This window comes from Streptopelia decaocto (genome assembly GCF_964273445.1).
Source record: "Streptopelia decaocto genome assembly, chromosome: Z".
Classification (NCBI taxonomy): domain Eukaryota; kingdom Metazoa; phylum Chordata; class Aves; order Columbiformes; family Columbidae; genus Streptopelia; species Streptopelia decaocto.
In genome coordinates, this window is record NC_138657.1 from 19,961,037 (window position 1) to 19,976,864 (window position 15,828).

Here is a 15,828-nt window from a genome sequence, read left to right on the forward strand (position 1 = left end):
CTGCCACCCGGCCACCACAACTTTATTGATGACAGATTTTTAGTAACTGCAGAGTTATTTTCAGGGGGTGGGTCGCATCGCCAGCCATCTCAGCCTGTCAGCCTTCTCAAAGGTTGAGCAGGGAACGGAGGGTGGCTGAGGAGCTCCACACAGATGGGGATAAGGCACCCCACGGGTGTGGGCACAGCAGCAGCAAGGTGCAGCTCACCCTGCACCCTCAGCTGGTGTCCTCTCTTGCTGGTCAGTCTTCCAGGATCAGCCTGCAGCCAGGGTTCTGTCTATTTAAAGCCTCTGCTGCTGCTGCAGACTCCAGGCAGCGTGTGCCAATCCCTTCAGCTTGGCAACATTATTTTTGGCTGTGTCTCCCTGCTGCAGCATAGGAAATACAATAAAATTAAACAGAAAAAAGTGAGCACTCCCAGCAGGGGAAGGAGAGGAGCCCACAGATGCCATGTGTCTGCCCCACAACACTGTTCTGCTTTCACCTCCCCACCAGGCATTACACCTCCACCTGCCTGCTGTGGGGTGGCAGCTGTGGGGTGAGAGAAGGCGGCATGGCAGTGCAGCCCTGCACCGACTGCCATGGGGCCTTCACCACCACCGTTGCTGGTCCTGGCCCTCCCAGGCTAAAAGAATGGACACCCCTCTGGTCCATGCTATGTGGGCAGCAACCTGCCCCAAGGGGGCTGCTGGGGATGAGCTTGGGACCACCCTGGACTGCAATTTAGGTATTATAGACCTCTCTGTGCAGACATCACTGGGTTAGGGATGATGCTGCGTCCTCCTGGTGTGACGTGGCTTTAGTCTTCACCCTGTCTTCTGGGAGAGGTGGTAGGACATACTGCAGTTTTTGCTGATTTGGGTGGAGCCTGAATTCTGATGGTGTCCATTCCACTACCACAGTTCAGCCTTAAAACCAGAGTAGTAATGAAAATGGTATTTAAGCAAAACTTGTTCCTGAATTGAGGCCATGGGAGTTGTAGACATAATGCATACCAGAAACAAAGAAACCCGTGCTTTCCCAGAAAACTTTTATCTGTCAAAACTTCACAGAAGACATGAGAGGATGTGGTTTAGGGATGGAAAGTAAATCCATTAGGGAAAAAAGGAACTCCTTTCACTGGTGCAGAAGAAAACACCACATAACTTTGTAATGGGAAAGCACTGCTTTATTACGTTTTTTCCTCTAATCTACCAACCTACATTTCCACCTCTATACAGAGAGCATGAAGATATGCATTTATGTAAAATACATTCTTTACTCAAAAATCAGTAGTATTTCTACTTAGAGGCTGTAAGTTGATTTTGCCACCTTCTCTGGAGATGCTCATATATTACTCTCCTTTACACACTGTAAGGTCTTATAGAGCTTTCCCCATGCTCTTTATGTACCTCCTGCCGCTTCAGCTCTTCCTACTTCCAACATATTTTCCTTTCTTTGGCTCAGTAAGAAGCCAAAGGAAGACTGGAAGGGCTCATGATAGAGATGATGGGGGTGGGGGCTGGGAGGATAAAGAAATAGGTAGAGCTTGCTTTGGTTTTGCCTTAGCAATCAGTACTGCTCTTGTGACAAAGCTTGCCTTTGCTCATCCTAGTCAGGCAGAGCTGCTCTCAGCCTAGACTGACCTCCTGCTGCTGGCAGTCACATCTTCCTCTGACTTTCTCTGCTTCCTCTACTCAAGAGCCAAGTGCTGTCCTGCTCCATTGCTTGCTTGCATTAGCGCATATCGTACTGCAAAATATATTACTTTATTAATCAGTTCAGCCGTTTAACAGAAAGATTAATAGTCTTACCTTATTAACTTGAGTGCGTGTGTCTCTATATTCAGAGTATTCAAAGAACTACAGGGTATGATTAAGCTACAGAGAAGTTCCATTATAACCTTGTTTTCCATATGTTCAAAGCATTCTGAAAATGTCGCCTTTGGAACTCAAATTTCCTGTGTCTAGTAAAAACTATTAACATGCCAGTAAGTCTTCCTCTGAACACAAAACTCAGCCTTTCAGAAAATTCACCCTGTGTTTAAAGTACGAAGCAGGACTTACATTTTAGCTTAAATACATCCAAATAAAATTTTTCACTGTGAACTTACATGCCCTTGAGAGCCAGGATCATGCAGCTGGCTGCTGGTACAGACAGGATACAGGTTTCATTTTAAAATGGGCTTTGAGAGGCTCCCTGTATGGAGTAGCTGCTGCTGAAGTCCAAAACCCTTATGCCAGGTTTTAGTAGCTCCCCAGTGCTGTACTGCAGACCCTTGGGTCGGTACTGTTTCACTCTTCTTCCTTCTCATGGCTTACTTCTATGCAACACAAATTACCTGTGGTCAGTTGTGGCTTATACACATGTAACTCTCCCGTCATGCAGCTCATTCTATTTTTACATGCTTGTCTCACCTTGGACATGCTGCTGAGGTTAACCAGCTCTTGACAAGACCAGGCTCGTCACAGGGTTTGCTTACTCCCTGATGTGATCATGCTTTACAGTTTAATTTTGGTAGGCGCATGGAAAATCAACACTGGCAGTAAGGCATGTTCAGAGACAGAGATGAGAAAGCCTGCTGTGATTTCAGGGTGTGCCATTATAAATCCAGTGAAGAACTGCAATTGCACCAAAATAGGCCAACAACACACTTTGCTGTGCACCTGTACAGCTGTGACAGCTGTGACTATAGTGAGCTTGAAGGATCCCTATGACTGCCTCAAATATCTGCTTTTCACGTTATATATATATATAATTTTTTTTTTAAGAAAACTGTGACTTTTGGTTTAGCCACCATGGTTTTTTGTTTCTCCAGACCATGCTCCCTGTAACATTCACACCACTACAGCAGTGTAGAGTGATACTTCTAAAACATTGTCACCCAGTCCAGACTGTAGATGACCAATGTTTACATGTAGTAAAAGTCTCTACCCAAGGCTCTGGAATTTGTTGTTCTTGAGGCTGTCCATTCATAACCTTACATCCTGAGAGAGAAGGGGAGAACAAATTTGACAGTCTCTGCAAAACTTCACCTTATTCTCCTATCAATGGCTGCTTAAATTCTCTCCCTTCCCTACTCAGGATGCTAGTATTTGCCTTTAACATTTAAAGTCTAAAATATCAATGCCTGGTAGGCCTCTTGGCCAGAACAAACTTCCCGTAGCTCACCAGTCCTCTCTCTGCCATGGTTTGCTCTTCACTCAGAGCCTCATGCAGTGACAGGTGGAGTTTCTTACACCTGAGAAAGTTACTTGCCTTCTTACCAGTAATATCTCCTTATTAACATACTGAAATGACCCCTCTGTCCATTTCCTTGGCTTGTCTTTCCAGTCAGTTAAGAAACTAATCTGAAATCCCTCCCATAATACACCAATGAACTGGGAACGTGGTTGCTAGCAGACAACACATGGGCCAAATGGAGGCACAAAGAAAAAGGTCTGCAGTCTTGCCGTGTCATAGAATATAAAGGAGTAATTCTTTTGTTTCTTTAAATAGAGGACAAATTATATGCTCTTTGTTTTTCCTGGAGGTCAGTAAACAAAGCAGAATCAACAGAGTACTACAAAAGGGCTCATAGATGCATGAAGTAGATATAAACTCGACAGAAGTTGGATGAACATTTAAGCCAGTGAAGTGAGGAAGAGCAATAGCTACAAAACAAACAAACAAACAAACAGAACCAAAACAACAAAACAAAACAAACACAAGCTATGGAAAATGAGGAAGGTAAAGTGATCTCTCTTTATAAAAGCTGAGATACAGCTCTCTGACTAGGACTGGAAGAGCACACAGGAAGGGAAAAGAGAGAAAGGAGCTAAGTGGTTGGTCACTACCACAGTTTCCAAGGCAAAGGTTTCCACTCCTGAAGCATAACCACCTCCAATATTTTACGAGTGCTCTCTCCTGCTTGCTGCCTTCTTGCACAGCCAGTCCAGTCACCAGGGAGTACAAGATTTTCAGTTATTGCAGGACAGGAAGTAGGTACTGCTCCCCATTCACGATGTTCCCACCCAGCACTCTGGTGTGTGGTCAAAGAGAAGTCTTCAGAAATCCTTCTCAACTATCAGTGTGGTTATACCACCAGCACTTACTGGAACAGCAGATCTGTGTCTTTAAAAATTGTTATTATAAGCAGTTGGAGTGCCTGTAATGCTTCTAAAAAATCTTATATAACACATCTTTTTGTAACAGTTTTATTTTAATGTTTTAAAAATTGTTTAGGAAATTTATTAAACAATCTTCATAGGCATTCCCAGCCATGTGAATATTCAGGACAGAAGTCATCAGGAAGACTCTAACATATTCAGGTTCCTGATTGTCAAAAAGGCAATGGAATATACATCGATGGGTGCTGGAGGAGTGTGCTGTGTTCCATTTTATTTCCATAGCACGACATTTTCTCTTGCACATTACAAGCAACGCAAGTGTAAGTGCAGCCAGCATTTTCCTTCAGTTCTTTCCCTGCTTACTGAACTCTACCATATTGATGGAGAGCATACTCTCGAAGGTCTACTGTGCCTTGAAAACTGATGGAGAGCCTCAGGAGTCCTTTTCCTTGGAGACATTATGCAGGATACTGCAGAAGGCAGGAGAAGAAATGACACTGGGTACACTTTTATCCAGAAGTCATTTGGTAAGGAGGACTGTCTTTTCTTTAGCCTGCTGAGTTCACACTTCAGCACTCTCCTCCAGCTGACACTCTTCTGCTGGCAACAGCGATACCAGCACGAAGAGGGCAAGAGGCGTTTCTTAAAATGATACACGTCTTGCTGACATCCATACTTTTGGGAGGGAGTGAGATCCCTGCTGTTTAAACTAGTGAATATCATTTCTGGGACAGCATCATGCTGGTCGTCTTTCTACTCTGTGGGTGACAGAAGCCTGCGCTGTTTTTCAGGCTGACACAGCAACGTTTTCTCTGTGATGGGTGAAGTATCCACAGTGTTACCACTCGTTGCGGGGCAGTTTGTGAAGCCCAGTCTCTTAAACCGTAGCTATTATTTTAAACACATTAGCAACAGGAACAAGATCATAAATCATATCCAAACTCTTTGTTACCGTAAGCTCTTCAGCTCTCTTGCTGACACCATGGCACAGACCTGTACAAGTCTAGACGAAAAAGCCACCAGGTGGCAAAATCATCCACTTTGGACAAAAAATGTCTGCCCTCGTGGGCAGATCCTGGAGATGGGGGACAGGAAAAGTTTGTGGTCAAGCCTCATGTGTATTTCATTTTCATGAAGAAATGCTCAATGTCCCAAGACTACATACTGAGAGGTAGCTTTCTTTTGCACAGACTGTCATGCTGATGTGCCTACAGAGAGCCCATAGTGACTGCAGCATGAGATAAGTGTCTGCCAGACCATCACACCAGCACTCAGCAGCAGAAATAAGCTCTCTCTCTCTTTTTTTTTTTTTTTTTTGTCCTGGAGATCTCAGTGTAAAAGTGAGATGTTCACATGAAAATAACCTTTGCTGCCTTCCCTGATCTCTCCTGCATCCTGCTACAAGAACGCTAACGCCACATTCGTGAGTAGCTGATGCAGGTCCAGGCTGATGTAACAGGAAAGGATAGAAATGAAAGTGAGAAGCTGGGTTAGCAGGCTAAAATTAAGTTTTCACAGGAGTTTGTAGGCACAGAGAAGTTCTTCCTCTGACCATTTTGAAAAATGCTTTCAAGCTGATAAGTGCTAAAAGCCTTGGAAAACATGCTCAGAAATCCTAGTGCCAAATGTATGCTAGGTCCAAATCTGATCACCTACGTGACTGCAACACTGTTAGAATGTATTAGAGGAGTATGGGCCACAGGCAGCTCTTCAGGTGCACATGCATATATGGTTTTGGTTAGCTCAGGTAAACATGCTCATGTCCAGGGCACTAAATATTCTGTCAAGTCAATTTGGATGCTGTAAGGCGCACTTCAGAAATAGTGGGGTATGTGAAGTTTAGTGGAAAGAGATCCCCTAACTGGAGCAGGAAGGAGACTTGGTTCTGACAGATTGGTTTGCAAAAAACAGAAAACCAAAATAATTGTCCTCTAAGGGCCTGTCCTGGCTCCATTTTACAATGTTCTGCAATTTCTAAACTTAAAAACAAAAACATAAACCAACCAAAAAACAACAAAAAACCCCCCACAAATCTGCTACAAAAATACAGCTGCTACAAAGTCAGTTAATGTGCTGCTGGTCTGTTCACATAGCTTGGCTGAAAACGCTGTAAGGCAAAAGTAACAACAAAGATGTGCACCCCTTCCCTTCCTGTTCACCTTAATGAGGTGTGAACACAAAAGGCTCTGTATGCCATTTAAATGCTACCATTAAGGCTTAGCTATTATTTTTTCTATTAAAAACAATGATGTTACAGTTCCTCAGCAATCCTGTGTATCAAGACAGGCAAGGGTCTGGGGGAAGAAATTAAACTTTGCTGTATGTTTAAGGATAGCTGAAGAACTGAAAGCAGTCTGTTGTATGGAACGTATAGGAAAATCTCTACCTTTTTAGTACTTCACTCTGTAATCTCCTAATCTTCTTTTAATTTGTTCTGATGATGATGCAGTTGTGTGGTGATATTGTGAAAAAGTGCTTCCAACATATTTTAATAGAAATACAGGATTAAACAAATAAAAGCACATAGTATGACACATTTAACTAGGCAGAAATAGATACCGTGTATCGGGATTCTGCAGCTGCTTTCCTGTACAGGGAAAGGGAGGCTGACTGCTGACTAAAAGTGTATATGCTGTATTTCCTCTCTTGCGTTGTTTTATTATCCAAAGTAAGAAATCAGATCTGCTGTAATTGGTAACAACTCTGTTACTGCTTGCCGAGCCCTCAGGATTTTAGAAATAATTTTATGAAATCTCCTTGAATTCTCCCTTCCCTAATAAGCCAGGGCAGCTTTGGGAACAAATGGCACTTGTCACTGCTGTGACAAGTGGGAACTCTAGGTTTTGCATGGCAGTACAGGGAACTACTAACATCAGGCTCTATGAATCTGTTGACCAGCGTTCCCCATCTCTCTGCCTAGCGCTTTTTACCCTAGATTGCAGAGTACTTGCCTGGGGGAAGCAGCAGAAGAAACCATTTCACCCGTGCCAAGCTCAGAGTTATAATTCTGCCTAGTTGCTAGGAAACTATGCAGGAGGCTCAGTGGGGCTGGGAGCCTATAAAGAGCAGCATGGCAAAAGTATGAACTTTCAGAAATAATGAGCAAGTGTCGTGCACATGTGCAAATCGTGGATTTTTCCATGGTGGGTTGCTCAGATGAACCTGAATGGGTTGTTGCAGGAATAGCAAGAGTAGCCATTCCCTGAAAGATGTGAAGCTCCTACCTGGGAGCTGGTAGGGCGAGAGCAGTTTTTTTTTTTACACGTGCAAAATGATGTATTTAGCCAAAGCTACCTGGTTTTCTCCATTGTCTTGTTATGCATGAGGACAGCTGTACCTCTCATGCACATGGCTGAGTACTACTGGGACTCTGCCCACTGTATTGTCAATTAATGTGATCCTTGTTTACTTGGTTTATGCTGTGGCTGCACTACTCAAATAATTTACTGTTGAACCAATGACATGACAGATCCTCTTTCACTCATTTTCCTGTCCTGTTGATTAGTGAGGAAACTCTAAAATAAAGAAATTTTAATAAAGAAAATTCTATCAACAGCTTTGAAAATAAGTCTTGAAAAATTATATCTTTCTTACAAATTCTGTTATAAAGATGTCAAATAATTTTTTATTGTTATTTTTTTTGTGGAAATTCTGCAAGTGAATCTATCTCCCTTCAGATTATTATCTGCTCATATCCAGAGAGGTAATCAAGTATGTAACAATTATCCATGGAGGAGAACTATTTAGAGTCTTTTCATGTTTCATCCATTATGAACATTAAAAAGTATCAAGTATACAGATATATAATCTCAGAAGACAAAAAAAATCCATAATCAACAGAATCTAAGGCCACTCTGTTACAAATATATGAGCTTTTGACAATATTTATGGAAAAGAAAGTCATAATCAAAACATGCTAGTGATATACCATTGAGAGATAAAAGGCAACGGAAATGATACATAACACAATTTTTGAACTTAAAAATATATTCAAGAAAATTGTCTATGACAAACAATCCAGGCTTAAACCAAATGGAGTAACTATGGCAGCTTTGGGTAAGAAAATTTTTCTTTCTAAAAGACTACAATATCCATTGCTTTCCCTGATGCCATTATTTCTCTCATGTGTTCTAATATAAATAGTTCCCAATTGTTTGCTAAATCACTTGCAGAGTTAGGCTTAGTAACTATATAGGCTCAACAAAAACAACAAAAAAGAGAAAGCTGCAGACAGTAATCGGCCTGTCTACCAGAAATTGAATCTTTGTGAGCAATCACAACAGCAGCACCAAAATTAAACCTACAGAGCAACAAAAACCCTGGAAATCTATCACGAAATATTGCCAAATTTCTTGTCATAAACTCTGTTAAGTATTGATGACCAGTGCAAATCATTAACTGTCTGTGACTCTGTGACTCAAAGCTTGAATTCTGTTTCAAAGAAAAAAAAATCAACACCCATAGATTCTGTCTGGCATGGAGAAAGGTCTGCTCTCCACTCGACTGACTGGCTGTCATAAAGTTTACAAAATCTGTGCCACAGATAGCATGAACAATCATTTCTCCCATTCACTGAACAGACAAATTCATAATTTATTTTTTCTAGGTGCAGCTTCTTCATAGAAGAATCAGAAAAATAAAGAGAAAAAAACCCCACAGTAATTATTCTTAAGTCTGAAAGCTTGTGTTTCTTTTTTTTTTTCCTATTTCATGGCAATTTGTACTTCATTCTAAGAGTGGAATGTATTTTTAGCAGCTTAGAATGTTTTTCTTGAATCAAACAAAAGAAAATTGACTTTCTGAGAGGCCCCCATGTTCCCAGCAATGGTCTCCAAGCAATTATGAAGATTCTTTAGAGTTTGTACTTGGCAAACAATTTTTAACAGGAAGGAACATATTTGTTATCTGCCTGGTTAAAACTCTTCACACACTTTCTCCTGGTGCAGTTTTATTTATTTCATTTCAAGTGCCTTAACCCTGTAGGAAGTTTTAGATGTGAAATCCTTCCTCTGCGAGGTGCCTTACTGCCTTCGGGTTTGGGCTGCAGAACAGTTTCTCCGAAGTCAATCCTGCAAGGAGGGAGCAGTATGATGTGACAGTTTATAAAAGGTATCTCAAGCCATGAAATTACATAACCTGTCTTGCAGAAGCCTCTTATAAAGATACGTGTGAAGAAATGTGTTTGTCACCCGCGGCCTGTGAGGGCTAAACTATTTTGGTATTTATATTTTAAAATACGATTGCAAGCAATTTGATCCTCCGACTCTCCGGGCCTGCATCCATCGCCCCGTTCAGCGCACGGTGCTTGCCCCGGCTTGAGGGGGCTCTTACACCCCCAGTCCTCCCAAAGCACGGCCGTGGGACTCGACACCGAGACACTGCAACGGGGCGAGCGGCGGGTGCACACCGACTGCCCCCACCCCCGCGTACCGCCCCGCCGAGCCCCGCCCCGCGCTCTCCATTGGCTGTCGTGCCCCCAATATGCAAACGAGCGCAGCGGCCCCGCTGCGTCCGGCAGCCGCCAGGCGGAAGCGGAGAGCCGCGCTTCCCGCGCCGCGGTCGCCGCTGGACACGGTGTGGGGGGCGGCGAGCGGCTACGGAGCCTGGTGCCCAGGTTGTAAGGAGGCCCGGGCCGCCGCTGGCCACCCGCTCCACGCAGCGCCGGGGGGCGCGGAGGGACGCGTGCAGTGGCGCGCAGAGGCAGCCCAACCGTAACACACAAATCTGTGTGTGCGTATGTGTATATATTATATAAAAGTAAAAAAAAAATGTTTCCTTGGACGGCGTTCAAGCCCGCCGCCACCGAAACCTGCTCTCCAGCCTGGCAGCTGGAAAGAGGAAGGAAGAGTGGGAGGAGGGGGCTACCTGCGGGATGTGTGGCTCTGCCGCCTTTTCCCTCGCTCCGGCCAAGAATTTCCATTGCATTCGGTGTCAAGCAAAAAGCCGGCAACAAAAAAAAAAAAGCCAGCATCCAGCCTGAGCAAATAATAATACATGCTTCCCCCTCCTCCACCCAAATCAATGACAACAAACAGACCAAAACAAAAATGAAACACCCCACCTCAAAAGGCAGACGGCCAGTTCTGTTTGGTGGGCGTCTTTTTCGTTTGGTTTGGTTATGGTGTTTTGTGTTTGTTGTTGTTTTCTGTTGTTTGTTTGTTTCTTGTAAGACTCTAAAATACTGAGTCCTTGTGAAAAGAATAGATTTGTTTCCTGGAAAATGTGAAGCCAACGGCACGGTGGTGTGTGTTGCAGATTTCAAGATCTCATTTATTTAATTCAATGTCCTTTTTTTATATAGAGACATATTTAACTTGCTTGACTCTTGTTTTGTAATTCTTCCAGGATGAGATTGTGTCTCTGTGGTTTCAAAGTGGATGTTATACCTTCTTCTTAAATGCTGATAATCACTTCTGCTTTACAGGATGAGATATGAGTGGTGGATTGTTTATATTTTGCTTTTTTGGCAGCTTTGGTATATGGGTCACACTTTTATGCCAGGAATCAGTTGATGGAAGTTTGCGTCCAAAAGTGCTGAACTTGGCACATTTCCTGCTTCAACCTTCCCCCCTCCCCCTTCTTCTCTGGCAGGCAACTATCAGTTAAATACTGGAAAGGATTAATGCAAATGCTACTTTATTTGTACCTTGCAGACAGTTCTTTCCCCCTCTTTCTTGTTGCTGTAGAGATTGCTTCTTTACTCAAATTTTAATATAATATTTACTCTCTGGCTGTCTTGGTGGTTTTCGTAGTTAATGGACTGCAGTATTAATGTATAATGTTGAGGAAACGGCATTGCTGCAGTGTGTATGGTCTGCTCAATAAATTGTCTGGAAGCTTATGCTGGTGTCAGGCTATATTGCAGGATACAGTGCTCAGGTGGCATTTCTGTCTTGGTTTTTAAAGTTGCTTTAGAGGTGTTTGCTCACCCCCCCCCCGCCCCTTGTTTTGTTGTGGGACCTGTGTGTGTATTTTAATTCATTCCTTTCTCTTGCGTGTCTGTGTGTGTATGAGTGTGTGTGTGTGTGTCTGTCTGCTTTCCCTCTTGTCCTCTCTTCGCCTGTGTGTCTGGGCCACATTTTAATGCACAATATCCCATCCATTAAGTTGTGGTTGAATGCGGAGTGTGTGAGGACTTGGCAGCTCTCAGGTTGAAGGGGGCGGGGAAGCCAGTTTCGACTCTGACACAAGATGCCGATGTGGCGTGATCTGAATTATTATTAGGGTTGCGAGCATGGCCATCTTATCCCGCTTCTGGAAAGCGCTGCCATTGAACTTGAGACGGGACAGACAAGATCTCCAACTTTTTTTTTTTTTTTTTTTTTTTTAAAGTACAGTAGCTAGCAGGGAAAAGGCGCCAAAACACACAAGATTAACTCATAGTTTTCTCTGAAGCGGTTTTGAGCTGCAATGCTTACAATTTTAACATTGAATCATAAGGAAAAAAAAATAAAGCACTTTTATAATTCTAATTTGGGCAGACGTTTAAATCCAGCTTCTAGACACCACTCCCCGTCCTCCCCCCTCCCGCCCCACTCAAAATCTGGCAAGTGATTTAAACTGTCAGAAAAGATGGTGCTGAAATGGTACTGTTGTTGTCTTTGCTGCTGTTTACATCCACGGCATTTAAGATCAGCAAATGTGAATTTTAAAATAATTTACTGTATTGGGGTAAGAGGGTTTCATGCCTTTGAAAGGCTGAGAATGTGACCCACAGTGAGGACAAAAACTGCACAGTTGTGTAACCCAAAACGTTGTGGTTTACAGCTTTACACTTGAGGTTTGAGGTTTTCATCTGCTGGTCTGGGAGCTGTGGAAAGCTCAAGCATTCCAGTCCCCATCAAACCATCTGGGGATAGGGGTCAAGCACGTGCACCCTTTGTATATATGTGTCACTGTATGTAGTCAATAGTGTGTTTATTTTTGATTGTATACATGCACACTTCCTATCTGATCATAATCTACACAGTGTTATTCTTCTGATCACTCTGAAACAAACAAAAAAAAGGTGCTAGTAAATATAGGATACATATATTTGTAGGTATTATACTACACTGTCTTAGAGTTTTACTGATTGCTATTTGTGCTTTAATTAATAAATATCTTACAATTCAGCTGCGTATGACAAGTACAGAGACTCCATAAATTAATGTGTTACCAATTTGCTTATTTAACTAGTTATGTTTATTCCCCAAATGTTTTCTACCCAACTTTCTGTGCATGTACATACATCTATAGATACATATATATCTATATGCACACACAATACTATACATAAGACCACTTACCAAGGCTCTAATTATGCCCAAGATGTGAAACTTTTCAGTTTAATATGTGTGTACAAGAAGTCTTCAAGGCATGGAGGCAAGTCATACAGATAGAATTGCCATTAGATAGCACTATGATAATATAATATAATTTAGGTTGTTACATGTAGTTGACATAAACTATACTGTATTTGTGCTGCCCAGTATTTATGTGTGTACTTAAGTAATTGTGTATCTAATGAACATAGATGTGAACGGCGTTTTCTAACAAAGCATGAAAAAGAAGTTAACAGAATTGCTATTGAACTAGATAGAACACTGTAAAGCTTGTCTTTTGGATCACAGACACCTCTAAAGTGTAAGTTTTGGAGCTGGTTCTCAGATACTGAATCTTTTAGATGAAATGCCATATGCCAGAATCAGTTGTTTCTTATTTTCACAAGGAGACTACTGGAATTTTAGTGAAAATTTTATTTCTTAGAGGCTGGGTATGTGTATATTTAGATAGTGGGCCAAACTGCCCACTTGTATCCTGAGAGAATCTTAGGCTGCGTGATTCAGCATTAGCAATACCTTTCTCTTTGATTTTTGATGCACGATAGTAGTCTTGTGCTCCAGAACTTCAAACAGTTGAGCATTTGTCTGGCCAAAGGGCATCAGCTGAAACTCTGCTTTAGAAAGCATATAGGTGGCCTAATTCGCCTTTCCACTTTTTAATATTATTATCTCTGAAGTCCAAGCGCAGTGCCAATTTACGGCATCTGGTAAAGTTTGTGAGCACTGTCTGTGAGGGAGAGGGGGAAAAACTAGGCTTTCTGTGCAAGTTTGGCATACCAGGATCTACACCGCTGGCAGGAAACTGCTCTGGGGAGCAAGGGAAGGTTGTGGGAGCAAGCCTGTCTGCCCATGGTGTCAAAAAGCCTTTCTGGTTCTTTCCTGAGATGAACGATTGCAGATCCTGCAGTGTGGACAGTGGATGTCCTTCTATCCTGGCCAGCCTGGCAAAAGGTGGCTAGGAGGCATGGGGGGATGTAGGGTGGTTGCACACTCTCAGGGAGGGTCATTCACACACCGCTTCAGAATTTGCCACTTACTGGTGTGAGAGGTGTGTTTTCTTCTTGAACGTGCCTTTTTGTTGCATGAAGTTTTCTAGCACCCATGTGGGCGGCTGTGTGTGTCCCCAGGCCTGTCTTACCAGTGCTCATATCGCATCCTGTCTGCGGGCAGGATCACTCAGTCCATCCTGGCTCCACAGAGTCAATAACAGCTCCCGCTGTCTCTCACCAGGAAGGTCAGATGGTGACTTTTATTTTCTTAATCGTCAGCATTGAAATAATAGCTGAACTTCCAGCTACAGCATGGAGGTTGGCATATCTCTAGCAGCAAGGACAAAAAGCAACTGTCCCCCAGCCTGGAGATACAAGGGTAGAGAATTTGCAGCAGTAGTGGGGTTTTTAGTGTGTAGGGTGGGAAAAATGTGTTTTTAGGGGGATGGGGAGTTACTGCAAGCCAGAACTTCAATTGAACCAGTTTCCCCACAAGGTCTCCCTGCGTGCCAGGATCCAGCCACCGTGGCTGCTGTCATTGCTGCATTAATACCATGTTTCTCCAGGCTAACCCAGTTCCCACATACCTCTCTATGTACCTCTGCAAGGAAGGTGTAGACAGTTGCTCTTTTTTATTATTTTAATGGAGTTCTTTCTCCATTCTGGAAACAATTGTTAGCTTGCTTTCCTGTAAAATGAGTTGGTGTGGGGTGTGTTGGGGTGTGTGTGTGGAGGCTCGTGCACACGTATGTGTCTGCATGTGGGGAGGGTTCTCCCAGGAGAAAGCCTCTCCTGTACAAGTTCCACTAGGATTGACCAGGAAGAACAGAGCCAAAGCATTGCTTTTGGGTGTCCAGTCCAGCCTGCTTTCACTGATGCAGTAGGAACCTGTGGGCCAAACTGGAGGCAAACCCATGTCAACCTGCACCATGTCCACCTTGCCTCCTAGGTCATGCAGATGACAAGATGCTGCTTGAGCCATGCTGGCCAGGCAACTCCATTTCCTTCAGGATGGCTTCACATGAGGGGCCTGCTCAGCCCTGGCCAGCACACTGGCTCTGGAGAGGGTCTGGCTTTGCTGTGATCCCCAGCAGCGCTACTCTGGGGGGTGCTGGCATGTGCTGCAGGGCTGGCTGGGCCTAGCCCTGCCTTGTCTGCTAGGGTTAGAGATGCAAACCTATCCTCAACCAGCTCCTGTGGGGATGCAAACCCAATCTCACCATGACTCCACAACTCCTTGCAGCAGTAAGGGCTGCAGGAAGCACCCAGCTTGGTGTCTGCCCTTACCTTACTCCATTTGTGTTTTCCTAGTTGCCTCTGCTTGCTCCTGGGACCTTGCCAGGCAGTTCTTGCTTTTTGTGCACAGATCTCTAGCACAAAGTTGTTCCTTGGCCAGGACCTGGGAGGGAGTGGGGCCTTCTGCAGGTCCTGCCTGGAAAAGGGGAGACTTCCCCCATCTATGCAGCTCATAGGGGCAGCCTTGCTGATGCAGTGTTGTGGGCTTGCCCTGATCCTTGTGGAGGGGGTGTGAGGGTGAAGAGGGACAGAGGGGAGTTATTACGGTTTTAAATCAAGTCCGTAATAATGGCTTGTTGTGTAAGAGTTCAAGCATTCAAAGAGGTGTGTTCAAGGACATCAGTGCCTTTGTGCCAAGTGGAATGTCTTTTATAGTAAATTAACTCCAGGTAAATTGAAGATTTATTCAAAGGGAAACTCCAGTATTTAAAGCTGGTGTTATCAGCTTTTTCCAGTGTCTGAGTACAGGAAAATATGATAGGATTTGAGGGGTATTCTACACCAGATATGGAAATTAATTTTGCTCATTGTGGCTAGCCCAGAGTTTGCCTCATCCCTGCTTACCTAAGCATATGCTCTGTAGTTGTCACTTACCGATGTGATCTGTAGAAAGGAAAATCCGTGGCTGCTGCCTGAACCCTGCAAATCTGAGGGAACTCAGCAAATGCAGCCAGAAACGGAGCTGCAGGGATGCGATGTGGATTCTGCAAGGGTTAACACGTTTGGGTCTTGATATTTTCTTTGACATTACCTGTCTTATACTGGTTCTCTCCTTCCCCCGCCCATCCCCCTGCTTCTTTTGGTTTGTAAATTTACGGGAATTGCAGCTGGTAGACTTGGCAAGCTCCCCTCATTAAGAGCCCTTGTTGAAAATGGGCTGTGTTTGAGCATTTCCCTAATGAGGACAGGACGGGGTTAAAAAGTGACCATTTCATGGTTGACTTGAACTTGCCTACTTGCCTTGATGTGTCGTTGTGAAATGCCTGACGTGAATAAACTCTCACTTTGGGCAAGGAGGAAGTCAGCGGTCTCCCCGGGACGCCGCCGGGGGCTGCGCACCGGCAGCGGGAGGCAGCGCCGGTGCAGCTCAGCCGCTCGTTCCCGCAGCCGGCAGCGGCAGCACTGGGGGG